Below are 27,504 nucleotides of genomic sequence, written 5' to 3'. Positions count from 1 at the left end.
GTTAACTGCCTTGTTCAGGGGAAGAATGACAAATGTTTACCTTGTCAGCTCAGGGTTTCGATCCAGCAACTTTTCGGTTTGCCCAACGCTCTAACCACTAGGTTACCTGCCGGCCAAATGCTTACTTAAATTCTTACTTAAATACTTCCTTAAATGCTTAATTACAAGCCCTTAACCAACAATGTAGTTAAAATAGTGTGTGTATGTGCATGCGTGTGTGTGTTTGTGTGAGAGTAGGTACTGTATGTGTGTGCATGTGCGCGAGTGTGTGTGTGTATGTGTGTGTGTGCGTGTGTGTGTGCATGTGTGTGTGTGTGTGTGTGTGTGCGTGTGTGTGTGTGTGTGTGTGTGTGTGTGTGTGGGGGCACAACTAGCTATTCAAATAATTGCTTGTCGAGATAATAAATAATGACAAAAATATTTTTCCTCTTCAGGAGTTGAAAGTATATTTTGTTGGCGCTGCAGTTAATACATCGTACAGTAGGCCCTGACTCCCCCTTTTTTTGTTACAAGTTTACCTGGGTACCTTTAAACGTTTATTTTCACATTCACGTGCGTCTAACATTGATATTTTGGAATTTGAGTGTATACACCTTTCAAATCGTCCTTGATACCGAGTTCTTGAATAAAAGGGTTACAAACTCAGTTGAGCACCCTTTTATTTCAGTTTGTCATTCTTCAGTGCACCATTCTGTAAAAAGAAAAATGTAGTCTAAAAACGGTACCTGGTACAGCCAGGAGATGACTGTCCACCCCTCAGAGCCTGGTTCCTCTCTAGGTTTCTTCCTAAGTTCCTGCCTTCTAGGGAATGTTTTACTAGCCACCGTGCTTCTGCCTCTACATTGCTTTCTATTTGGGGTTTTAGGCTGGGTATCTGTAAAGAACTTTGTCACAACTGCTGATGTAAAAAGCCTTATTAAAATACATGTGATTGCTTAACTGAAATAAACAAATGTGTACATGCAAATATGTAACAATAAAAACTAAAAATAACAAGACTATATAAAGGGATTACCAGTGCTGAGTCGATGTGTAGGGGTGAGTGAGTGAGTGAGTGAGTGAGTGAGTGAGTGAGTGAGTGAGTGAGTGAGTGAGTGAGTGAGTGAGTGAGTGAGTGAGTGAGTGAGTGAGTGAGTGAGTGAGTGGTGAGTGGTGAGTGAGAGTGAGTGAGTGAGTGAGTGAGTGAGTGAGTGAGTGAGTGAGTGAGTGAGTGAGTGAGTGAGTGAGTGAGTGAGTGAGTGAGTGAGTGAGTGAGTGTGTAGGGTCCAGTGTGTGCATAGAGTCGGTGAAAGAGAGTCCGTTCAAAAAAGGGTCAGTGCCGGTAGTCTGGGTAGTCATTTTATTAGCTATTTAGCAGTCTTGTTTAGCAGTCTTGTGGCTTGGCAGTAAAAGCTGATCAGGGTACTGTGGGTTCCAGACTTAGTGCACTGGTTCCGCTTGCCTTGCAGGAGCCGAGAAAACAGTTCATGGCTTGGGTGGCTGGAGTCTTTGACAACGTATGGAGCCTTCCTCTAACACAACCCGGTATGGAGGTCCTGGATGGCATGGAGCTTGGCCCCAAAGATGTACCGGGCCGTAATCACCACACTCTGTTTATCTTTGCGGTCTGCCTTGCAGTTGCCTTACCAGGCCGGTTATGCAGCATGTCAAGATGCTCTCAATGGTGCAGCTGTAGAACTTTTTGAGGATCTGAGGGCCCATGCCAAATATGTTCATGCTTCTGAGGGGGAAGAGGTGCTGTCGTGCCCTCTTCACAACTGTGTGGGTGTGTGGACCATGTTAATTCCTTACTGATGTGGACACCAAGGAACTTGAAGCTCATGACCGGCTCGGCTACAGCCCCATCGATTTGGATAGGGGTGCACGTCCCTTTTCTGTACACCACGATCAGCTCCCTTTTCTTACTTACGTTGAGGGAGAAGTAATCTTGCCACCACAATGCCAGGTGTCTGACTGCCTCCTTATACGCCTCATTGTCGTCGGTGATAAATCCTAACACTGTGGTGTCGTCAGCAAACTTGATGGTGTTGGACTCGTGCGTGGCCACGCAGTCATGGGTGAACAGGGAGTACAGGAGGGGACTAAGCTCACACACCTGAGGGGCCCCTGTGTTGATGGTCAGCGTGTTGCATGGGTTGTTGCCTATTCTCATCGCCTTTCAGGAAGTCCAGAATCCAGCTGCAGAGGAAGGTGTTCAGTCAAAGGGTCCAGAGCTTGGTGATGAGCTTGGAGGGGACTATGGTGTTGAATGCTGAGCTGTAGTCAATGAGCATCGTTCTTACATAGGTATTCCTTTTATCCAGGTGGTTGAGGGCAGTTTAGAGTGCAATAGAGATTGTATTATATGTGGAATATTTGGGGCCGTGGAATGGGTCTAGGGTGTCTGGGATGATGGTGATGATGTGAGCCATGACCAGACTTTCAAAGCATTTCATGGCTATAGATGTGAGTGTTATGGGGCGATAGTCATTGAGGCATGTCATGTTGGTGTTCTTGGGCACTCAGACTATGGTGGTCTCCTTGAAAGAAGTTGGTATTACAGACTGGTAGTACTAGTAATGGTACTACTGGTTGGACATACATTTGAGTCTGCCACATTGACAGCTATAGATAGAGTCGCAGAAAGACAACAAATGTTACGCTATTATGTACAAGTACATACAACACCTACACCTATCTGTGTCTCATTTTCAGCAAGGCCAACACTACGGCCCACACTATAGGAGACTACGGCTCCAGCCTTCCCACTCTCTATATTACACAACCTCTTTGTCTTACTTTGCAAACCCAGGCCCTGAAAACAGTTAATTGAATATTGATATGTGTATAGAAGGATAGTGCGGTATGCTATGTATCCTCTTGACTGAAATTCCATTAGCTTGTTAGCGGAGGACAGAAAGCAGTGAATACTCAGCCTTGTTAGACGAGGAGGGGATAAATGAGTGTGTTCTGGGTCATTGTCCACTTAAACTGGTTGGGCTAACACAGGCTAGTGTGAATTATTCATGGGATGAGACCCGACTCTGACATGGCTTGCTTTAGAGCAGCCTCTCTCAGTTTTTGCTGTTTGGTAAAATTCTGAACTTTTGAGTTAATTAGTTTTCTCTCCTGTGAGGTGAATATGAAACGGGCAAGCCATTCCGTGTTCACAGGTAGAGAGATAGAGTGGCTTCAAAAAGTATTCACACCCATTGACTTTTTCCCCAAAAACATTGTGCTACAGCCTAAATTTGACATTGATTACATTGAGATGTGTTGTTGTACACACAACACCCCATACTGTCAAATTGGTATAATTTTCAAATGTTTAATTAATGAATTAAAATGAAAAGCTGAAATGTCTTAAGTTGATTGGACTCTGTGTGCAATAATAGTGTTAAACATGATTTTTGAATGACTACCTCATCTCTGTTCCCCACACATACAATTATCTGTGATGTACCTCAGTCAAGCAGTGAATTTCAAACACAGATTCAACTACAACGACCAGGGAGGTTTTCCAATGCCTCACAAAGAAGGGCATCTATTGGTAGATGGGTCAAAAAAAATCTGACATTGAATATCCCTTTGAGCACGGTGAAGTTATTAATTACACTTTGGATGGTGTATCAATACACCTAGTCACAATAAAGATAAGGAGACTATAAAGAAGTGTCCTTCCTAACTAATCTGCCGGAGAGGAAGGAAACCATTCATGGATTTCACCATGAGGCCAATAGTGACTTTAAAACAGTTACAGAGTTTAATGGCTGTGGTACGCGAAAACTGAGGATATATCAACGACATTATAGTTACTCCACAATACTAACCCAATTAACATTGTGAAAAAAAGGAACAATTTGACAAACCAATACCATTTTTATCCTGAACACAAAGTGTTATGTTTATAGCAAATCCAATACTTTTATGCATAGTGGTGGCTGCATCATGTTATGGCTATGCTTTTACTAGTTAAAACCTCTTAAGGCTACCCCAGAATACTGCCCCTTCTGGAGGAATTCGGCACCCATATAAACCATGATACATTTTTGTCAAAAGTTGCTAATATATGCAATTAAAAATTGTTATCGAATAGGAAACACTCTAAAGCTTATAAAACCGTTTAAATTTTGTCTCTAGCTAAAGCAGAAGTCTCAGGGCATGCATTCTCCCAAAGTCTCTCTTGTAATGGGAAAAGTTGCCATCACTTTGACGTCACTGTATACACACTTCCCAAAGAGCTATAACCATGGAAACACGTTCTATGTCTTCAGCGTGAAGCCTGCTTTCGATGAGGCCTGTAACTGTGAGAATCACGTGCTCACGAGACGTTCAGCGTGACCAAACGTCCCGGTGACGCACAAAAAAAGTTTCACCAATGGGAGATTGGAGATTTCTCTCTCTTTCTCCCAGGACAGACTGAACAACGTGTGCTAATCTGTTCGCCCTCACGATTGCTGTAGACCTTTATAACATGCTAAGGCTTAATTATAAACATAGTTTGACAAGTTTACTCGAAATATAATGTATACTTTCGACGTTTTGGTGCGCAGCCACTTGAAATTTGCATACATTTCGACCGAAAAGTGTCTAGTTTGAGAACGGAAAGACACAGAGTTGCAAACTGAACGCTAACTTGGTGAGTATTAACCCTTCCACGTCTTCTGAAGCAAGAACAGCCATGGTAAGGGAATATTTACGTCTTCATTTTGGGTTTCTGCCGACTCCATGATAGAGGAGTCAGCATGCTAAATGAGAGCGCCGACTCTCTATTATAGCCTAGTAAACGCCAAATGTAACGTTAAAAATAATTGTAACATAGCAATTGCATTTAGAAGAAGTTTATCTTGCCATACATATGTAAAACATGCATATTTAGTCAAAGTTTATGATGTGTATTCCTTGTTAGCTGACGTTATCTGCCGGAGCTATTTATTTCTCCTGACATTGCAGTAGCAGCATTTTTTTTTTGAACGATGCATAATTGTAAACAGAGATTTATGGATATATATTGCATATTATTGAAAAAAATGAATGTACTGTGTAACATGTTATATTACTGTCATCTGATGAAGATTTCAAAAGGTTAGTGAAATTATTTTTCTTTTAATCCTGCGTTTGTTGATTGCATATTTTTTCCTACTTGGCTAAGCTAATGAGGTATGTATGCAGTGGTGGTTGGACATAAATATGTGCTATGTTTTCGCCGTAAAACATTTTAGAAATCTGACTTGCTGGGTAGATAAATAACTTCTTTATCTTTCATTTGAGCCATTTTTCAAGCGATTCTGTGGAGGTTAAATATTTTTAGGATTATTTCTTGCGTTCCCTGCGCCACATTACAGCTCAGGGGGGGTGGGGTGAGTTCCCAAAGGGGAACTAGTAGCTCTAACAGGACTGGATTTTTTCAGGATAAAAAATTAAACGTAATAGAGCTAAGCACAGGCAAAATCCTGGTTCATTCTGCTTTCCATCAGACACTGGGAGATGAATGCACCTTTCAGCAGGACAGCCTAAAACACAAGGCCAAATCTACACTGAAGACAGTGAATGTTCCTGACTGGCCGGGTTACAGTCTTGACTTAAATCTACTTGAAAAATCTATGGCAAGAAAAGGGTTGTATACACTCGTAGAAAAAAAGGTTTCCAAAGGGGTTCTTCGGTTGTCCCCATAGGAGAACCACTTTTGGTTCCAGGGAGAACTCTTTTTGGATTCAAGTAGAACACTTTTAGGTTCCATGTAGAATCCTCTGCGGAAAGGGTCCTACATGGAATCCTAAAGGGTTCTAACTGGAACCAAAAGGGTTCTACCTGGAACCATAAATGGTTCTACAAAGGGCTCTCCTATGGGGACAGCCAAATAACAATCTTGCCATTTTAGCTGTAATCTCTGCCAAAGGTGTTTCTACAATGTATTGACTCAGGGATGTGAATAACATTTTTTAAAACATGTATTCACTTTGTCATTTTGAGGTATTTTGTGTAGATGGGTAAAAAAATGAAATCAAGCTGTAAAAACAAAATGTGGAATAAGTCAAGTGGAATGAATATTTTCTGAAGGCATTGTATATCTTTCTCAATAGGTCTTTGGATTCCATTTTTGATTTGTTGACCTTGAGTTGGATCTTACTTTGAGCAATCTTTTGTTGCTGACAATTATCCTCGACTGCAGAATATGCAGATGAGCTTAGTGGATTCCACTAACACACGGTTATATTAACAGCATTGCACTTTTCATGTAGCCTACCTTTGGCCAGCTAATAGCCTAACCACCTATCAAGCAACATTATGGACTAAATGTTACACTCCTCTTGCTACAGGATTATATTTGCTGCAACATTACAGATGAAGTATCGATCCTACACCAGTAATGTTCATAGCTATTGATGAAGTAAATGTATTTATCTCCTTTTAATTAAACAAGTGAGGCAGTGAGCTGCTAATGTCATAGAGGGCCACAGCTGGAAAGTGTCTGCATTTTGTTTCTTTCTAAAGTACATCTTCCAAACTACACTCAACACCAACCATAGCGTTTGACTATCAAAATACACAGTGCTAGTGGTCTTTTTTTTTCTATCCCTGCCTGTCTCTACGTTAAGATGCAGGTAAAGCCTGCCCCCCCCCCCCCTCCTTCTCCTTCTCTCATACTCTCTCTGTCCCTCTACCCCTGCACATCTCATTGGGAGACCCTGATAAACTTCCACAGGCTCCAGTTACATAATTTTACCTCCTTCAACCTTCCCCCTCCACCCTCTTCATTGTACCACCTACCCTCACCCTCATACACCCCACACTTCTTCCCTTCCTCACCCCACTCTCCAGCCTCACCCCCTCCTCTCCATTTGGCCTGGCTGTCATCAATCTTGCTAAAATGACAGCAGACAGATGTTAGCCTTTGCAAAGATCAAATCCACTGCTCCAGGGCTGCAGAGCACCCAGCCAGGTACAAACACACACACACGCACGCCCATACGCACGCACGTTCTCACACGCACACACACACACACACACACACACACACACACACACACACACACACACACACAGACAATCACGGACATGGAGAAGCCACATATGCAGACCATCACCACAGCAGGAACAAAGGGGTGATCAAGTCACAATGCTTCTTCCCAGTCTTCCTACCTTACCAACTGTTATAGCCTTTCCCATCTGCTCCTTAGCCCTCTCTCTTTCTTTCCCCATCTCTTTCTAACACATGACTTTACTTCCTTCCGCCCTTCATTCTCTATATCGCTCTCTCTCAGTGCATGCTGGGAGTGTTTGTAGTTGAGAAGCCGTGTGGAGGGCTCTGTCTGTACTTATTTCTTGATTCTTTTCTAGGTCTTTTCTTTCAATTTTTATTTTCTATGGTGGAGGGTTAGTGCACTTAGTTTAGCGGTACCCATTGTTTTCGTTGACAACAGGGAAAGGGAGGAAGAGGACAGTGTTTTAGTTTCCTGGTGTTTTTAACGGTGTGGTGTGCACGATGGCTTCGCAGCCTGGTGCGGAGAAGACACTGTCGTTATGGTATGGATGCAGGTGTGTTCCGGAGAATGGAGTTAAGGTGGAGGAGATTCTGCTCGCGGTCGGCGAACAGGGACCAGCTGAATTTATACATTCTGCATCCAGAATGAACAGAGCTATGATTGTGTTCATGAAAAGACAAAATATAAGTGGGCAGGCTGATTGCTAGTGGAATGTTTGTAAGAGATGGGTTGATGCAGATTTATCCCCTTTCAACTTCTTTGACAAGGGTTATAGTTGCGAATCTGCCTCCATTTAAAACGGATGATTAAATGCGGAAAGAGCTGAGTCGTTTTGGTAAGTTTCCTAGCGGTTTTCCTGTACTGTCGGCAGGTTTTAAAGCAGATCCCGTTAAGCACGTTGTTTCATTCTGGAGGCAAGTGTTAATGTTTCTGAACAACAATGAGCAACAGTTAAATGTGCATTTTAAAGTGAGGCATGGGGAAAGGCGCTACGCAAGGTTTGCCAGCACAGATAGTCTGCAGTGTTTTGAGTTTTGGATTTTGGGGCATAAGAGCTTTGCGTGTCCACATAACGGCCGTAGACAAGGTGAAGGTACAAGCGCCAGTGGGGGAAATTGAGGTCTGGCTGGGCCTAGTCATGCTATAGATGGTGGTGTTGATGAGGCTGGGCCTAGTCATGCTATAGATGGTGGTGTTGATGAGGCTGGGCCTAGTCATGCTATAGATGGTGGTGTTGATGAGGCTGGGCCTAGTCATGCTATAGATGGTGGTGTTGATGAGGCTGGGCCTAGTCATGCTATAGAGATGGTGGCATAGCTGAGACTGGGTCTAGTCATGTCATGGGTGGTGATATAGATGAGTCTGGGCCTACAGGTTATCCAAGTGGATGAGGAGAGTATAGTGGGGAAGGGGAAGTGACTGGGGGGTGGAGGAGGGTGTCATGTGGAAGAGGAAAAAGGGGGAGAAGAAATTAGATGGGAGGGGAGAGGCTGGTGTGGTCAAAGGCAACAAGTAACATTTGCGTGGTGCTGGGGGGAGGCCCCGACTAGAGAAAAAGGGCAGGTGGTCAGAATGGGAGATGGAGACGAAGAGGAGGAAGGTGAGTCTGAGGAAGAGTATGATGAGGAAGCTTTCTTTTCAAACTTGTCCTCAGTGGGTCCAGAGCTGACAGCCAGAGGGGTCCAAGTACATGGTGAGGGGACTGTCAAGGTTCCTGAACGAGACTAAAGGGAAAAGCTCTTTTTTTTGAGATCCGGGAAAGTTTGTAAGTTCCGTACAACACGCTATGGAACATGAGGGGTATGGTGTCCTCTCACCCAGGAAATGTTTTAGGTTGAGGAAGTGGGTCACAACCGTGCGCAAGGATCTACCTTCAGACACTGTTTAGATTTTAAAAAATGTTTCTGTCACTGGGTTTTTTTGAGCTTTGTTAACTCTCCCATGTAGTGCATGAGGAGACGCTGGTGTTTGGCCGGGACTGGAACTGTACGATGGATTTTTACAAAAGACAGAAATGGGGAGGAGCCTCATTCAGGGTCAGTGGGACATCATTAATCAGTTTGACCTAGTGGATGTTTGGAGAACTCGACATCTCAACACAAGACAGTATACACGGGTGAAGGTCTTTGGGGATAGGGTGAGTGCAGCCCGACATGATCGGTTTTACATGTCCAGGAATCAGAGCAATAGGCTCTTGGGCGCTACCATTCTCCTGGTAGGTTTTTCAGATCACCATGTAAGCATGGCTCGGATGTCTATTTCACCAGGGCCTCAGCATGCATCATATTGGAAGTTTAATGTACATCTCTTACAAGATGCCAACCTTTGCTCAGGTTTCCAGACTTTTTGGGAAAGGTGGAGGCAGTGAAAAGAGGAGTATGAGTCTGAGTCAATGCTGGGATGTGGGAAAAGTCCAAGTTCGGCTTTTCTTTCAACAGTATACAGCTCTCTCATCAGAGGCTAGGAGAGTATTGGCGGAACTCGAGCGTAGTATCAGGGAGGTGGAAGTAGAGCTGGTGGGGCAAGGCAATGTAGGCATCCACGTTAACTTAGCAGAATTACGTATGGACCTGGGCAGTTTTTTCCAGGTTGAAGCAAAGATAGCAGTGTTCTAAGGCACTGTATCTCAGTGCTAGAGGCATCACTACAGACACCCTGATTCGATTCCAGGCTGTATCACAACCAGCTGTAATTGGGAGTCCCACAGGGTGGTGCACAATTGGCCCAGCGTTGAACGGTTTTTGCCAGTGTAGACCGTCATTGTAAGTAATAGTTTGTTCTTAATTAACTGACTTGTCTAGTTAAATAAAGGTTACAGTTCCTTCTTCTTTGGTTTGGAAAGACAGAGCGGTGAATCCAAAGGTATGCATTGTTGGATGGGCGGGTGACCTCAGTGATGGGGGAGTTGTGGGAGCGGACTGTGGAATTTTCTACTGAGTTGTTTAGGGCAGAACTGTGTGATCCTATGTGTGCTCAGGTTTTGTTTGCGGAACTCCCTAAGCTCTCTCTGGCACAGAGGTAAGAAATTGACATTTCGGCATAGGCCGTAACCCAGCTGTTGATAGACTCCCAGTGGAATTTTCCCCAAAAATTCTGGGGAATAATTGGACTCGGGTCGTCTCCTACCAAAGAAAGGGGACTTGTGTGAATTTAAGAACTGGAGGCCTGTGGCATTGCTTTGTGTGGACTACAAGGTATTTGCCAAGGTCCTCGCTAACAGACTGAAGTCCCATCTGGACTCTATAGTACACAACGACCAGACGTATTGAGTACCGGGATGCTCAATCACGGACAACCTGTTCTTAATCAGGGACATGTTGGACTTGTCGAGAGTTTCTCATGTGAACTTTGGACTGGTCTCTTTCGACCAAGAGAAGGCTTTTGATACAGTGGACCATAAGTATCTGTTTAATGTGATGTCTGTGTTTGGGTTTTGGGAAAGGTTTTTGGCCTGTGCGACAATGTTTTATGCTGGGGTGTCATGTATGGTCAAAGTGGGAGGAGGGCTCAGGAGGCCAATCTGGGTGAGGTGTGGCTTTAAACTAGGATGCCCTTTATCGGGGCAGTTACATACACTAGCCATTGAGCCTTTTTGGGGCCTGCTACGCAGGACACTGCAGGGAGTATGCAGGACAGGCATGGGTGTGTTGACAGGCAAAGCAGTGTCAGTGTATGCAGATGACGTTTATTATGGTCAGGGATGGGCAGGATATGCAGGCACTAGACACTCGTCTGATGGTGTACGAGGGCGCTTTGTCAGCTACGGTGAACTGGAGCGAAAGGGGTGCTCTGTTATGTGGGGCATGGAGAGGTTGTGAAGGGATTGTAATTTTGGGGGTGTAACTGGGCTCGAAGAGGTGAGTCAGGAAGAACTGTGAGGGGCTGTCACAGGCAGTGGTGTCAAGACTGGCCAGGTGGATGTGGCTCCTAAGTGACCCCAAGTGTCATTTAGAGGGAGGGTGCTGATAATCAACATCCTGGCGGCATCCTGCCTGTGGCATAAACTGGCTGTCCTCAACCCCCCCACCGGTCTGCTCACAGACCTGCAACACAAGCTGGTGGATTCTTTCTTGTCGGGCCATCACTGGCTGAGGGCGCAAGTGTTGTATATGTCCATCCTGGAACGCAGAGTGGAACTGGAAAGCAGGGTGGCTGCATTCTGACTAAGGGCGGTGCAGAGACTGCTGTACCATACTGATGTCAGCTGGCAGGAACCAGCATGCGCACTGCTGAGGAGATTTGGCAGATTAGGCTTGGACCGGCAGCTGTTCCTCATGCGTCTGGAGAGGCTGAGTACAGCATGTCTCTCTGATCTTTACTCTGCGGTGGTGAGGGCCTGGCAGCTGCTACGGCCCACACAAGAAGAGCCTGGACTGTGGGTGTGGGAGGAGCCTATCTTCCACAACCCAGACATCCTTTTGAGATTGGTTCAGTCGGACAACCTGCATAGGCTACTGATGGTAGCGGGTTTACAAAGGCTGGGTGATGGGGATGGGCCACCAATGTTTCCGCCACTGCAGGTGACGGCAGAGACTGGGGACTGGCAAGGGGATCTGGAGAACTTGTTGGAGTTTAACACTCCGATCCTGGGGGAGTTTGAGGGTGTGGGAGGTAAAGCCCTCTACAACCTCTGCATTAAGGTGAGGAACATTAGGAGTCTAACAAGAGTGAAGGCACATCAGTGGCGGGGCATATGTAGGGCGGAGAGGATGGTGGGTTTTAGATGGAGAGGGTTCTACAAACTCCCAGTACTAAAGAGGTGAGGGGACCTCCAGTGGAGGGTTCTACATGGAGCCCCGGCCACAAACAGCTGGTTGACACAGGTCAACCCGGGAGCCAGACAGAGGGGTCCTTTCTGTGTAATGAATGCAAGTTTGCATCGTGTGTTTTCTGTGTGCGCCAGGTTAATGCCATTGGAATGTCTCCTTTGGAATGTCCTTAAATGACCATTAGCCACCACCAATACTCCAAATAAGACTGTCATAGACATGATAGGAGAAGATAGACAGTGATCAGGTTTAGAACCTTTTCAACGAAAATATGAAGAACCATCATAGTACAATACAATATTTCAAATTATCTCTTCACACAGGATGATATGTATTATTGTTTCAAGTCAGGAAGAAAATCGTATTTGCTCTAATTTAAGTCAAATAAATGATGATTTCAAAAGTGAAGCTCAAAATGAACAATAGGCCTACACTGCCTTTCGTCTATACAAGAATGCTATTCATTGACTACAGCTCAGCGTTCAACACCATAGTACACTCAAAGCTCATCACTAAGCTAAGGATCCTGGGACTAAACACCTCCCTCTGCAACTGGATCCTGGACTTCCTGAACGGCCGCCCCCCAGGTGGTGGGGGTAGGTAGGAACACATCTGCACGCTGATCCTCAACACTGGAGCCCCCCAGGGGCGCATGCTCAGTCCCCTCCTGTACTCCCTGTTTACCCATGACTGCATGTCCAGGCACGACTCCAACACCATCATTAAGTTTGCAGATGACACAACAGTGGTAGGCCAGATCACCGACAATGACGAGACAGCCTATAGGGAGGAGGTCAGAGACCAGGCCGGTTGGTGCCAGAATAACAACCTATCCCTCAACGTAACCAAGACTAAGGAGATGATTGTGGACTACAGGAAAAGGAGCACCGAGCACGCCCACAATTCTCATCGACGGGGCTGTAGTGGATCAGGTTGAGAGCTTCAAGTTCCTTGGTGTCCACATCACCAACAAATAAGAATGGCCCAAACACACCAAGACAGTCGTGAAGAGGGCACGACAAAGCCTATTCCCCCTCAGGAAACGAAAAGGATTTGGAATGGGTCCTGAGATCCTCAAAAGGTTTTACAGCTGCAACATCAAGAGCACTGCCTGGTACGGCAATTGCTCGGCCTCCGACTGCAAGGCACTACAGAGGGTAGTGCGTACGGCCCAGTACATCACTGGTGCTAAACTGCCTGCCATCCAGGACCTCTACACCAGGCGGTGTCAGAAGGAAGGCCCTAAAAATGGTAAAAGTCCCCAGCCACCCCAGTCATAAACTGCTCTCTCTACTACCGCATGGGAGGCGGTACCGGAGTGCCAAGTCTAGGACAAAAAGGCTTCTCAACAGTTTATTCCCCCAAGCCATAAGACTCCTGAACAGGTAATCAAATGGCTACCCGGACTATCTGCATTGTGTGCCCCCCAACCCATCTTTTACGCTGCTGCTACTCTCTGTTTATCTTATATGCATGGTCACTTTAACTGTACATTCATGTACATACTACCTCAATTGGCCCGACCAACCAGTACTCCCGCACATTGGCTAACCGATTTTACGCTACTGCTACTCTCTGTTCATCATATATGCACAGTCACTCTAAACCATATCTACATACTACCTCAATCAGTCAGACTAACTGGTGTCTGTATATAGCCTCGCTACTGTATTGAGCCTGTCTTTTTACTGTTGTTTTATTTCTTTACTTACCTATTGTTCACCTAATACTTTTTTTGCACTATTGGTTAGAGCCTGTAAGTAAGCGTTTCACTGTAAGGTCCTGTTGTATTCGGCGCACGTGACACATAAACTTTGATTTGATTTGATACGGGTATGGTGCATGACATGGAGAGTGGAACTCTCAGATAATTTGTCGTTTTTTGTTTGAAAAATCTACCCAAATCTCATTGTCAATAACAAAGTGTTCTGAAATGGTTATCAATAAAACTGTGCTAGAACAATCTACAGTAGATTAGCAACTCATACAGTACAATTTAGATGCTCATAAACAAAATATTAGTCTACAATGGGATTACTTTCTCATATACTGTGCATTACAGATTTTTAATAACTCCCGCTCACTCACTCTCTCTCTCACACACACACACACACACACGCACGCACGCACGACGCACGCACGCACGCACGCACGCACGCACGCACACGTTCAGACAGCCAGTCTTGTACAGCTAACCTTGTGGGGACACACAATTCAGTCCCATTCAAAATCCTATTTTATCCCGTACTCTTACCCTACCCCTAACCTTATCCAAAAAATCCTAAACTTAACCCATTCCCTAAAACTAACCCGTACACTTAACTCTAATTATAACCCTAACAGTAATTCTAACATTAACCCTAATCCCCCTAGAAATAGCATTTCACCTTGTGGGGACCAACAAAATGCCCCCAGTTGGTCAATTGTTTGTTTCTTTACTATTCTTGCGGGGACTACTGGTCCCCACAAGAATAGTTAAACATGTCCACACACATAAACACACACACACCCACATATAAGACTGGAGAGAGAGTTGCATTCCTGTGGTGCATGCTCCCTACTCCTGTTGGAACATGACAACATGGACACTGACTGCAAGGCTGGGATTCTGAGTGTGCGTGTGTGCGTGTGTGCCGCATGTGTGTGTGTGTGTGTATCCATGTTGCTGAAGTAATGCTGTGCATTGGCTTTGAAAGGGAAGGTTGAGGGTGTGTAAGGTTAGAGCTGTGTTTCCCAGCAGATGTCAGTGAGAGCCAGTGCTGTTGTGTCTACACTCCAGAAGGTACAAGAGGGGGGAGCTATAGGGGGGAGGGAACAAACACACACACAGACACACACACACACACACACACACACAATTTAGACACATAGAACCCTATGAGGACACAACTATGAAGACAGAACTCACAACTACCTTTGAGTCTCTTCATCTGTGTACAAGAGACATAAGTGAATGTGTTTGTGAGGAGAAATAAGTTTTATGTTAAACCTCACTAGGGTACGTGGGGTACGCTAGCGTCCCGCCTGGCCAACATCCTGTGAAATTGCAGAGCGCCAAATTCAAAAACAGAAATACTCATTATAAAATTTCATAAAACATGCAAGCGTTATACATCGGTTTAAAGATTAACTTCTTGATAACCAACCTCGGTGTCAGATTTTTTTTAAAGTAGAGGAGTTCCACAAGTCAGAAATAGTGATATTGCATTCACAAGACTCCCATTTACTCAATAAATGTTAGTTTTATTTGATCACGTCCCTTTTATTATCCAAAAACCTCAGTTTTGTTCAGTAATCCACAATATCAAATGCAGTCACAACAGGCAGACGAAAAATCCAAATAGTATTCGTAAAGTTCGTAGAAACATGTCAAATGATGTTTATAATGAATCCTCAAGTTGTTCTTCGCCTAAATAAACATTTCAAATTTAAGATGTTTATAATGCATTCAATGACCTCCAGTGGAACAGTAGTGCATCTAAATCTTTTTGAGAGGGATTACTTTATCCTAAAATAATAGATTATTATTTCAGATTATATTTCAACATATTTCAACATTATATTTCAACAACAAAAACATTGTCAATATAAAAGGTAAGCAAGAAAGGCGCGCTCTCGGTCATGCGCATGAAAAACCTCTGGGACACTGTAGGATCCACTCATTCAGAGTGGTCTTACACTCTCATTTTTAGAATACAAGCCTGAAACAATTTCTAAAGACTGTTGACATCTAGTGGAAGCCATAGGAAGTGTAATTGGAGTCCTAGGTCAATAGATGCTGTAATGACATTCAATAGAAAACTACAAACATGAAAAATCTCACTTCCTGGATGGATTTTTCTCATGTTTTCACCTGCCAAATCAGTTATTTTATACTCACAGACATTATTTTAACCGTTTTGGAAACATTAGCGTGTTGTCTATCCAAATCTACCAATATATATGCATATGCTAGCTTCTGGGCCTGAGTAGCAGGCAATTTACTTTGGGCACGCTTTTCATCCGGAAGTGAAAATAGTGCCCCCTACCCTAGTGTTAAACATTTTAGCCTGCTGAATTTGCTTTCATTTTGATTTCGGCACAAATTAAAACTTGACACCGACTTGCCCATGGATCGATGTTTTAGCATTGTCTCAATGAAGATTTTGGCATTCAACTAGCCATGTGTATCAGGTTTAAGGTAAGACCCAGATGCAGACCATGTTGAATGAACAATAGTTTAATGATCCAACAGGGGCAGGCAATAGACAGGTCAAGGCAGGCAAGGGTCAGTAACCAGAGGTGAGGCAATGGTACCGGACGGCAGGCAGGCTCAGGGTTAGGGTAAGCTGAGGTCAAAAATCCAGCAGGGGGCAAAGGTACAGGTAGGTAGGCAGGCTCAAGGTCAGGGGCAGGCAAAGTGGTCAGGCAGGTGGGCTCGGAGTCAGGACAGGCAAGGGTCAACACCAGGAGGGTTAGAAAAGAGAGACTGGGAAAAAGCAGGAGCTGAGAAACTAAACACTGGTTGACTTGACAAACGAGACGAATTAGCAACAGACAAACAGGGAACACAGGAATATATACACAGAGGATAATGGGGAAGATGGGTGACACCTGGAGGGGGGTGGAGACAATCACAAGGACAGGCGACATGCTCGCACAGTAACAAGACCGCTAGATTTAGCTGAAGGCCGATGAGCAATATCCACCGTCATCGTACGGATGATGCCTGAGCTGTATATTATGGTATATGTACATATTCTCATTCACCCCTTTAGATTTGTGTGTATTAGGTAGTTGTTGGGGACTAGCTAGATTACTTGTTAGATATTATTGCACTGTCGGAACTAGAACCAAAAGCATTTCACTACACTTGCATCAGCATCTGCTAACCATGTGTATGTGACCAATAACATTTTATTTGATTTGATGTTTTTCAAGCATCCATTTCAATTTGGTTCCAAACCTCAAATTTGATCGTGTTTAAGATTAAGTTCAGGCATTAACTCCAAATTTATAGGGGTAGGGTTAAGTTTAGGCATTAAGTCTGAAATATTAAGGTTAGGCATTATCTCCGAATGGTTAAGGTAAGGGTTAAGGTTAGGGATAGGCTGGATTTGAACATTAAACCTTGGCACAAGAGGCTCCTGCGAGAACTACCCATCCCGGATCTGGGAGAATTGTCATCAACTACACTAATTAGCATAGCGCAACGGTCCAAAAATATTACGAGAAAATATTCATATTCATGAAATCACAAGTGAAATATAGCGAAACACAGCTTAGCCTTTTGTTAATCACCCTGTCATCTCAGATTTTGAAATTATGCTTTACAGCCAAAGCAAGACAAGCGTTTGTGTAAGTTTATCGATAGCCTAGCATAGCATTATGTCCATCTAGCAGCAGGAAGCTTGGTCACGAAAATCAGAAAAGCAATCAAATTAAATCGTTTACCTTTGATGAGCTTCGGATGTTTTCACTCACGAGACTCCCAGTTAGACAGCAAATGTTCCTTCTGTTCCATAAAGATTATTTTTCCATAGCTGAAATACTCTACTTTTCTTGTCCACATCCCCGAAATCTCCTCCCCGGTCACCATCTCCATCCAAATTATGTCATAATATCGACAGAAACATGGCCATTTATTATAATCAATCCTCAAGGTGTTTTTCAAATATCTATTTGATAATATATCCCGGGACAATTCTTTTCCGAGAGGAACTCCACCTTTGTCTACGCACAAATCATCTGAGAGCCACCACCTGACCACCCAATGTTGTCTCACGCTCATTTTTCAAAATCTGAAACTATGTCATGGCTGTAGACACATTCATAGAAAATATCCCCTTTCCAATAGGGATGCCAAGAACACAGGGTTTCAAAATAAGAGTCACTTCCATCAGGCTTTCCAATATCTCCAGCTCTGTCCAATATTTTTACAGTTTTGGAAACAGTGTTTTCTATCCTAAGATGTCAATTATATGCATATTCTAGCATCTGGTCCTGAGAAATACCACTTTCGTTGTATTTCCATGCCCCTAGTTTCCAGAGGTTATGCCCATCTTCCATCCCATCTATCATCTCCATCCCCGTCTACCACCACCATCCCCGTCTACCATCTCCATCCCGTCCACCATCTCCAGCCCCGTCTACCATCTCCATCCCCGTCTACCATCACCATCCCCGTCTACCATCTCCATCCCCGTCCACCATCTCCATCCCGTCTACCATCTCCATCCCGTCCATCATCTCCATCCCGTCTACCATCTCCATCCCCGTCTACCATCTCCATCCCCATCTACCATCTCCATCCCCGTCTACCATCTCCATCCCCGTCTCCATCCCATCTCCATCCCCGTCTACCATCTCCGTCCACCATCCCGTCTACCATCTCCATCCCCGTCCACCATCTCCATCCCCGTCTACCATCTCCATCCCCATCTACCATCTCCTACCATCTCCATCCCCGTCTACCATCTCCATCCCCGTCTACCATCTCCATCCCGTCTACCATCTCCATCCCCGTCTACCATCTCCATCTCCATCCCCTTCTACCATCTCCATCCCGTCTACCATCTCCATCCCCGTCTACCATCTCCATCTCCATCCTTACCATCCCGGTCTACCATCTCCATCTCCATCCCATCCCGTCCACCATCTCCATCCCCGTCCATCTACCATCTCCATCCCGTCTACCATCTCCATCCCCGTCTACCATCTCCATCCCGTACACCATCTCCATCCCGTCTTACCATTCCATCCCGGTCTACCATCTCCATCCCTGTCTACCATCTCCATCCCCGTCTACCATCTCCATCCCCGTCTACCATCTCCATCCCCGTCTACCATCTCCATCCCCGTCTACCATCTCCATCCCCGTCTACCATCTCCATCCCCGTCCATCATCTCCATCCCCGTCTACCATCTCCATACCATCTCCATCCCCGTCTACCATCTCCATCCCCGTCCACCATCTCCATCCCCATCTCCATCCCATCTCTACCATCTCCATCCCCGTCTACCATCTCCATCCCCGTCCACCATCTCCATCCCCGTCTACCATCTCCATCCCCGTCTACCATCTCCATCCCCGTCTACCATCTCCATCCCCGTCTACCATCTCCATCCCCCGTCTCCATCTCCATCCCCGTCTACCATCTCCATCCCGTCCACCATCTCCATCCCCGTCTACCATCTCCATCCCCGTCTACCATCTCCATCCCCGTCTACCATCTACCATCCATCCCCGTCTACCATCTCCATCCCCGTCTACCATCTCCATCCCCGTCTACCATCTCCATCCCCGTCTACCATCTCCATCCCCGTCTACCATCTCCATCCCCGTCTCCATCTCCATCCCGTCTACCATCTCCATCCCGTCTACCATCTCCATCGCTTTACCGTCCATACCATCTCCATCCCCGTCTACCATCTCCATCCCCGTCTACCATCTCCATCCCCGTCCATCATCTCCATCCCCGTCTACCATCTCCATCCCCGTCTACCATCTCATCCCCGTCTACCATCTCCATCCCCGTCTACCATCTCCATCCCCGTCTACCATCTCCATCCCCGTCCACCATCTCCATCCCCGTCTACCATCTCCATCCCCGTCTACCATCTCCATCCATCATCTCCGTCCCCGTCTACCATCTCCATCCCCTTCTACCATCTCCATCCCCTTCTACCATCATCCCCGTCTACCATCTCCACCATCTCCATCCCCGTCTACCATCTCCCTCCCCGTCTACCATCTCCATCCCCGTCTACCATCTCCATCCCCATCTACCATCTCCATCCCTGTCCACCATCTCCATCCCCGTCCACCATCTCCATCCCCGTCTATCACCTCCATCCCCGTCTACCATCTCCATCTCCATCTCCATCCCCGTCCACCATCTCCATCCCCACGTCTACCATCTCCATCCCCGTCTACCATCTCCATCCCCGTCTACCATCTCCATCCCCGTCCACCATCTCCATCCCCGTCCACCTTCTGTCTACCATCTCCATCCCCATCTACCACCATCTCTCCATCCCCGTCTACCATCTCCATCCCCGTCTACCATCTCCATCCCCGTCTACCATCTCCATCCCCGTCCACCATCTCCATCCCCGTCCACCATCTCCATCCCCGTCCACCATCTCCATCCCCGTCTACCATCTCCATCCCCGTCCATCATCTCCATCCCCGTCTACCATCTCCATCCCCATCTACCATCTCCATCCCGTCTCCATCTCCATCCCCGTCACCATCTCCATCCCCGTCTACCATCTCCATCCCCGTCTACCATCTCCATCCCCGTCTACCATCTCCATCCCCGTCTACCATCTCCATCCCCGTCTACCATCTCCATCCCCGTCTACCATCTCCATCCCCTCCACCATCTCCATCCCCGTCTACCATCTCCATCCCCGTCTACCATCTCCATCCCCTCCCCCATCTACCATCTCCATCCCCGTCTACCATCTCCATCCCCATCTACCATCTCCTCCATCCCCGTCTACCATCTCCATCCCCGTCCTCCATCCCCGTCTACCATCTCCATCCCCGTACACCATCTCCATCCCCGTCTCCATCCCGGTCTACCATCTCCATCCCCGTCCATCATCTCCATCCCCGTCTACCATCTCCATCCCCGTCTACCATCTCCATCCCCGTCCATCATCTCCATCCCCGTCTACCATCTCCATCCCCGTCTACCATCTCCATCCCGTACCATCCACCATCTCCATCCCCGTCTACCATCTCCATCCCGTCCATCATCTCCATCCCCGTCTACCATCTCCATCCCCGTCTACCATCTCCATCCCGTCTACCATCTCCATCCCCGTCTACCATCTCCATCCCCGTCTACCATCTCCATCCCCGTCTACCATCTCCATCCCCGTCTACCATCTCCATCCCGTCTACCATCTCCATCCCGTCTACCATCTCCATCCCCGTCTACCATCTCCATCCCCGTCTACCATCTCCATCCCGTCTACCATCTCCGGTCTACCATCTCCATCCCCGTCCATACCATCTCCATCCCCGTCTACCATCTCCATCCCCGTCTACCATCTCCATCCCCGTCTACCATCTCCATCCCCGTCCACCATCTCCTCCCATCCCGTCTACCATCTCCATCCCTCTACCATCCCCGTCTACCATCTCCATCATCTCCATCCCCGTCTACCATCTCCATCCCCGTCTCCATCCCATCTCCATCCATCCCCGTCTACCATCTCCATCCCCGTACACCATCTCCATCCCCGTCTCCATCCCGTCTACCATCTCCATCCCCGTCTACCATCTCCATCCCGTCCACCATCTCCATCCCCGTCTACCATCTCCATCCCGTCTACCATCTCCATCCCCGTCCCATCTCCATCCCCGTCTACCATCTCCATCCCGTCTACCATCTCCATCCCCGTCTACCATCTCCATCCCCGTCTACCATCTCCATCCCCGTCTACCATCTCCATCCCCGTCTACCATCTCCATCCCCGTCCACCATCTCCATCCCGTCCCATCTCCATCCCCGTCTACCATCTCCATCCCCGTCTACCATCTCCATCCCCGTCCATCTCCATCCCCGTCTACCATCTCCATCCCCGTCTACCATCTCCATCCCGTCTACCATCTCCCCCGTCTACCATCTCCATCCCCGTCTACCATCTCCCCCGTCCACCATCTCCATCCCGTCTACCATCTCCATCCCGTCTACCATCTCCATCCCCGTCCACCATCTCCATCCCCGTCTATCTCCATCCCCTCCATCATCTCCATCTACCATCTCCATCCCCGTCTACCATCTCCATCCCCGTCTACCATCTCCATCCCCGTCTACCATCTCCATCCCCGTCTACCATCTCCATCTCCATCCCCGTCTACCATCTCCATCCCCGTCTACCATCTCCATCTCCATCTCCCCGTCTACCATCTCCATCCCCGTCTACCATCTCCATCCCCGTCACCATCTCCATCCCCGTCTACCATCTCATCCCCGTCTACCATCTCCATCCCGTCCACCATCTCCATCCCCGTCTACCATCTCCATCCCCGTCTACCATCTCCATCCCGTCTCCATCTCCATACCATCCCGTCTCCATCCCCGTCCATCTCCATCCCCGTCCATCCATCTCCATCCCGTCCATCATCTACCATTCCGTCCCCATCTCCATCCCGTCTACCATCTCCATCCCCGTCCATCATCTCCATCCCGTCTACCATCTCCATCCCGTCTACCATCTCCATCCCCGTCCACCATCTCCATCCCCGTCTACCATCTCCATCCCGTCTACCATCTCCATCTCCATCATCCCGTCTCCATCCCGTCTACCATCTCCATCCCATCCCCGTCTACCATCTCCATCCCCGTCCATCATCTCCATCCCCGTCTACCATCTCCATCCCCGTCTACCATCTCCATCCCCGTCCATCATCTCCATCCCCGTCTACCATCTCCATCCCCGTCTACCATCTCCATCCCCGTCTACCATCTCTCCATCCCGTCTACCATCTCCATCCCCGTCTACCATCTCATCCCCGTCTACCATCTCCATCCCATCTACCATCTCCATCCATCTCCATCCCGTCTACCATCTCCATCCCGGTCTACCATCTCCATCTCCATCCCGTCCACCATCTCCATCCCCGTCTACCATCTCCATCCCGTCACCATCTCCATCCCCGTCTACCATCTCCATCCCCGTCTACCATCCATCCCCATCCCCGTCTACCATCTCCATCCCGTCTCCATCTCCATCCCCGTCTACCATCTCCATCCCCGTCTACCATCTCCATCCCCGTCTCCATCTCCATCTCCATCTCCCCCGTCCTACCATCTCCATCCCCGTCTACCATCTCCATCCCCGTCTCCATCTCCGGTCTACCATCTCCATCCCGTCCATCTCCATCCCCGTCTACCATCTCCATCCCCGTCTACCATCTCCATCCCCGTCCACCATCTCCATCCCCGTCTACCATCTCCATCCCCTCCATCTCCATCCCGTCTACCATCTCCATCCCCGTCTACCATCTCCATCCCCTTCTCCATCCATCCCCTTCTACCATCTCCATCCCCGTCACCATCTCCATCCCGTCTCCATCTCCATCCCGTCTACCATCCATCCCGTCCACCATCTCCATCCCCGTCTACCATCTCCATCCCCGTACCATCCATCCCCATCTCCATCCCCGTCTACCATCTCCATCCCCGTCTACCATCTCCATCCCCGTTACCATCTCCCTACCATCTCCATCCCCGTCTACCATCTCCATCCCCGTCACCATCTCCATCCCCGTCTACCATCTCCATCCCCGTCTACCATCTAAGTCATCTCCATCCCCGTCCATCATCTCCATCCCGTACACCATCTCCATCCCGTCCACCATCCATCTCCGTCTACCATCTCCATCCCCGTCTACCATCTCATCCCGTCTACCATCTCCATCCCCGTCTACCATCTCCATCCCCGTCCACCATCTCCATCCCCGTCTACCATCTCCATCCCCGTCTACCATCTCCATCCCATCTCCACCATCTCCATCCCGTCTACCATCTCCATCCCCGTCCACCATCTCCATCCCCGTCTACCATCTCCATCCCGTCTACCATCTCCATCCCCGTCCATCTCCATCCCCGTCTACCATCTCCATCCCCGTCTACCATCTCCATCCCCGTCTACCATCTCCATCCCCGTCTACCATCTCCATCCCGTCCATCTCCATCCCGTCTACCATCTCCCCGTCTACCATCTCCATCCCCGTCTACCATCTCCTACCATCTCCATCCCGTCTACCATCTCCATCCCGTCTACCATCTCCCATCCCCTTCTACCATCTCCATCCCGTCCCATCTCCATTTACCATCTCCATCCCGTCTACCATCTCCATCCCGTCTACCATCTACCATCCCCGTCTACCATCTCCATCCCCGTCCATCATCTCCATCCCCGTCTACCATCTCCATCCCCGTCCACCATCTCCATCCCGTCCACCATCTCCATCCCCGTCTACCATCTCCATCCCCGTCACCATCTCCATCCCCGTCTACCATCTCCATCCCCGTCTACCATCTCCATCCCGTCTACCATCTCCATCCCGTCTACCATCTCCATCCCCGTCTACCATCTCCATCCCCCTCCATCCCCGTCTACCATCTCCATCCCCGTCTACCATCTCCATCCCCATCTCCACCATCATCTCCATCCCCGTCTACCATCTCCATCCCCGTCTACCATCTCCATCCCCGTCCATCATCTCCATCCCCGTCTACCATCTCCATCCCCGTCTACCATCTCCATCCCCGTCTACCATCTCCATCCCTACCATCTCCATCCCCATCTCCATCTCCATCCGTCTACCATCTCCATCCCCGTCCTACCATCTCCATCCCCGTCTACCATCTCCATCCCCGTCCACCATCTCCATCCCGTCTACCACCATCTCCATCCCGTCTACCATCTCCATCCCCGTCTACCATCTCCATCCCCGTCTACCATCTCCATCCCGTCTCATCTCCATCCCCGTCTACCATCTCCATCCCGTCTACCATCTCCATCCCCGTCTACCATCTCCATCCCCGTCTACCATCTCCATCCCGTCTACCATCTCCATCCCCGTCTACCATCTCCATCCCATCTCCATCCCCATCTCCATCCCCGTCATCTCCATCCCGTCTACCATCTCCATCCCCCGTCTACCATCTCCATCCCCGTCACCATCTCCATCCCCGTCTCCATCCCGTCTACCATCTCCATCCCCGTCCATCATCTCCATCCCGTCTACCATCTCCATCCCGTCACCATCTCCATCCCCGTCTACCATCTCCATCCCCGTCTACCATCTCCATCCCCGTCTACCATCTCCATCCCGTCTACCATCTCCATCCCCGTCTACCATCTCCATCCCCGTCTACCATCTCCATCCCCGTCTACCATCTCCATCCCCGTCTACCATCTCCATCCCGTCTCCATCCCTCTACCATCTCCATCCCGTCCACCATCTCCATCCCGTCCACCATCTCCATCCCCGTCTACCATCTCCATCCCCGTCCATCATCTCCATCCCCGTCTACCATCTCCATCCCCGTCTACCATCTCCATCATCCCGTCCCCGTCTACCATCTCCATCCCCGTCTACCATCTCCATCCCCATCTACCATCTCCATCCCGTCTACCATCTCCATCCCGTCTACCATCTCCATCCCGTCTACCATCTCCATCCCCGTCTACCATCTCCTCCATCTCCCCGTCCACCATCTCCATCCCCGTCTCCACCATCTCCATCCCGTCCACCATCTCCATCCCCGTCTACCATCTCCATCCCGTCTACCATCTCCATCCCCGTCCATCATCTCCATCCCCGTCTACCATCTCCATCCCGTCTACCATCTCCATCCCCGTCTACCATCTCCATCCCCTCCTCATCCCCGTCTACCATCTCCATCCCGTCTACCATCTCCACCATCTCCATCCCCGTCCACCATCTCCATCCCCGTCTACCATCTCCATCCCCGTCTACCATCTCCATCCCGTCTACCATCTCCATCCCCGTCTACCATCTCCATCCCGTCCCCATCTCCACCATCTCCATCCCGTCTACCATCTCCATCCCATCCCGTCCACCATCTCCATCCCCGTCTACCATCTCCATCCCCGTCTACCATCTCCATCCCCGTCTACCATCTCCATCCCCGTCTACCATCTCCATCCCCGTCCATCATCTCCATCCCCGTCTACCATCTCCATCCATCCACCATCCCGTCTACCATCTCCATCCCCGTACCATCCATCTCCATCCCCTCGTCTACCATCTCCATCCCCGTCCACCATCTCCATCCCATCTCCATCCCGTCTACCATCTCCATCCCCGTCTCCATCCCGTCACCATCTCCATCCCCGTCTACCATCTCCATCCCCGTCCACCATCTCCCGTCTACCATCTCCATCCCGTCTACCATCTCCATCCCCATCTACCATCTCCATCCCCGTCTACCATCTCCATCCCCGTCTACCATCTCCATCCCCGTCTACCATCTCCATCCCGTCTACCATCTCCATCCCCGTCCACCATCTCCATCCCCATCTCCCCGTCTACCATCTCCATCCCGTCTACCATCTCATCCCCGTCTACCATCTCCATCCCTCTACCATCTCCATCCCATCTACCATCTCCATCTCCATCCCGTCTACCATCTCCATCCCCGTCTACCATCTCCATCCCCGTCCACCATCTCCATCCCGTCCACCATCTCCATCCCGTCTACCATCTCCATCCCCGTCTACCATCTCCATCCCCGTCTACCATCTCCATCCCGTCTACCATCTCCATCCCCATCTACCATCTCCATCCCCGTCTACCATCTCCATCCCCGTCTCCATCCGTCCATCTCCATCTCCATCCCCGTCTACCATCTCCATCCCGTCTACCATCTCCATCCCCGTCCTCACCATCTCTACCATCTCCCCGTCTACCATCTCCATCCCCGTCTACCATCTCCATCGTCTACCATCTCCATCCCCGTCTACCATCTCCATCCCCGTCCACCATCTCCATCCCGTCATCCCGGTCTACCATCTCCATCCCCGTCTACCATCTCCATCCCCGTCTACCATCTCCATCCCCGTCTACCATCTCCATCCCGTCCATCATCTCCATCCCCGTCTACCATCTCCATCCCCGTCTACCATCTCCATCCCCGTCCACCATCTCCATCCCCGTCTACCATCTCCATCCCCGTCTACCATCTCCATCCCCGTCTACCATCTCCATCCCCGTCTACCATCTCCATCCCCGTCTACCATCTCCATCCCCGTCTACCATCTCCATCCCCGTCTACCATCTCCATCCCGTCTACCATCATCTCCATCCCCGTCCTACCATCTCCATCCCCGTCTACCACCATCTCCATCCCATCCCGTCCACCATCTCCATCCCCGTCTACCATCTCCATCCCCGTCTACCATCTCCATCCCCGTCCACCATCCCCGTCTACCATCTCCATCATCTCCATCCGTCTCCATCCCGTCTACCATCTCCATCCCCGTCCATCATCTCCATCCCCGTCTACCATCTCCATCCCCGTCCACCATCTCCATCTATCCCGTCTACCATCTCCATCCCCGTCTACCATCTCCATCCCCGTCTACCATCTCCATCCCCGTCACATCTCCATCCCCGTCTACCATCTCCATCCCCGTCTACCATCTCCATCCCGTCCACCATCTCCATCCCCGTCCATCTCCATCCCATCATCCCGTCTACCATCTCCATCCCCGTCTACCATCTCCATCCCCGTCTACCATCCATCCCCGTCTACCATCTCCATCCCCGTCCACCATCTCCATCCCCGTCCACCATCTCCATCCCCGTCTACCATCTCCATCCCCGTCCATCATCTCCGTCCCCGTCTACCATCTCCATCCCCGTCTACCATCTCCATCCCCATCTACCTTCTCCATCCCCGTCTACCATCTCTATCCCCGTCTACCATCTCCATCCCCGTCTACCATCTCCATCCCCGTCTACCATCTCCATCCCCGTCTACCATCTCCATCCCATCCATCTCCATCCCTACCCACCATCCCGTCTACCATCTCCATCCCGTCACCATCTCCATCCCCGTCTCCATCCCGGTCTACCATCTCCATCCCGTCCACCATCTCCATCCCCGTCTACCATCTCCATCCCGTCTACCATCTCCATCCCCGTCTACCATCTCCATCCCCGTCTACCATCTCCATCCCCGTCTACCATCTCCATCCCGTCCATCACCATCTCCATCCCCGTCTACCATCTCCAT

The sequence above is a fragment of the Oncorhynchus nerka genome, linkage group LG28 (genome assembly GCF_034236695.1).
Source record: "Oncorhynchus nerka isolate Pitt River linkage group LG28, Oner_Uvic_2.0, whole genome shotgun sequence".
Taxonomy (NCBI): domain Eukaryota; kingdom Metazoa; phylum Chordata; class Actinopteri; order Salmoniformes; family Salmonidae; genus Oncorhynchus; species Oncorhynchus nerka.
This window is presented reverse-complemented; position numbering follows the sequence as displayed.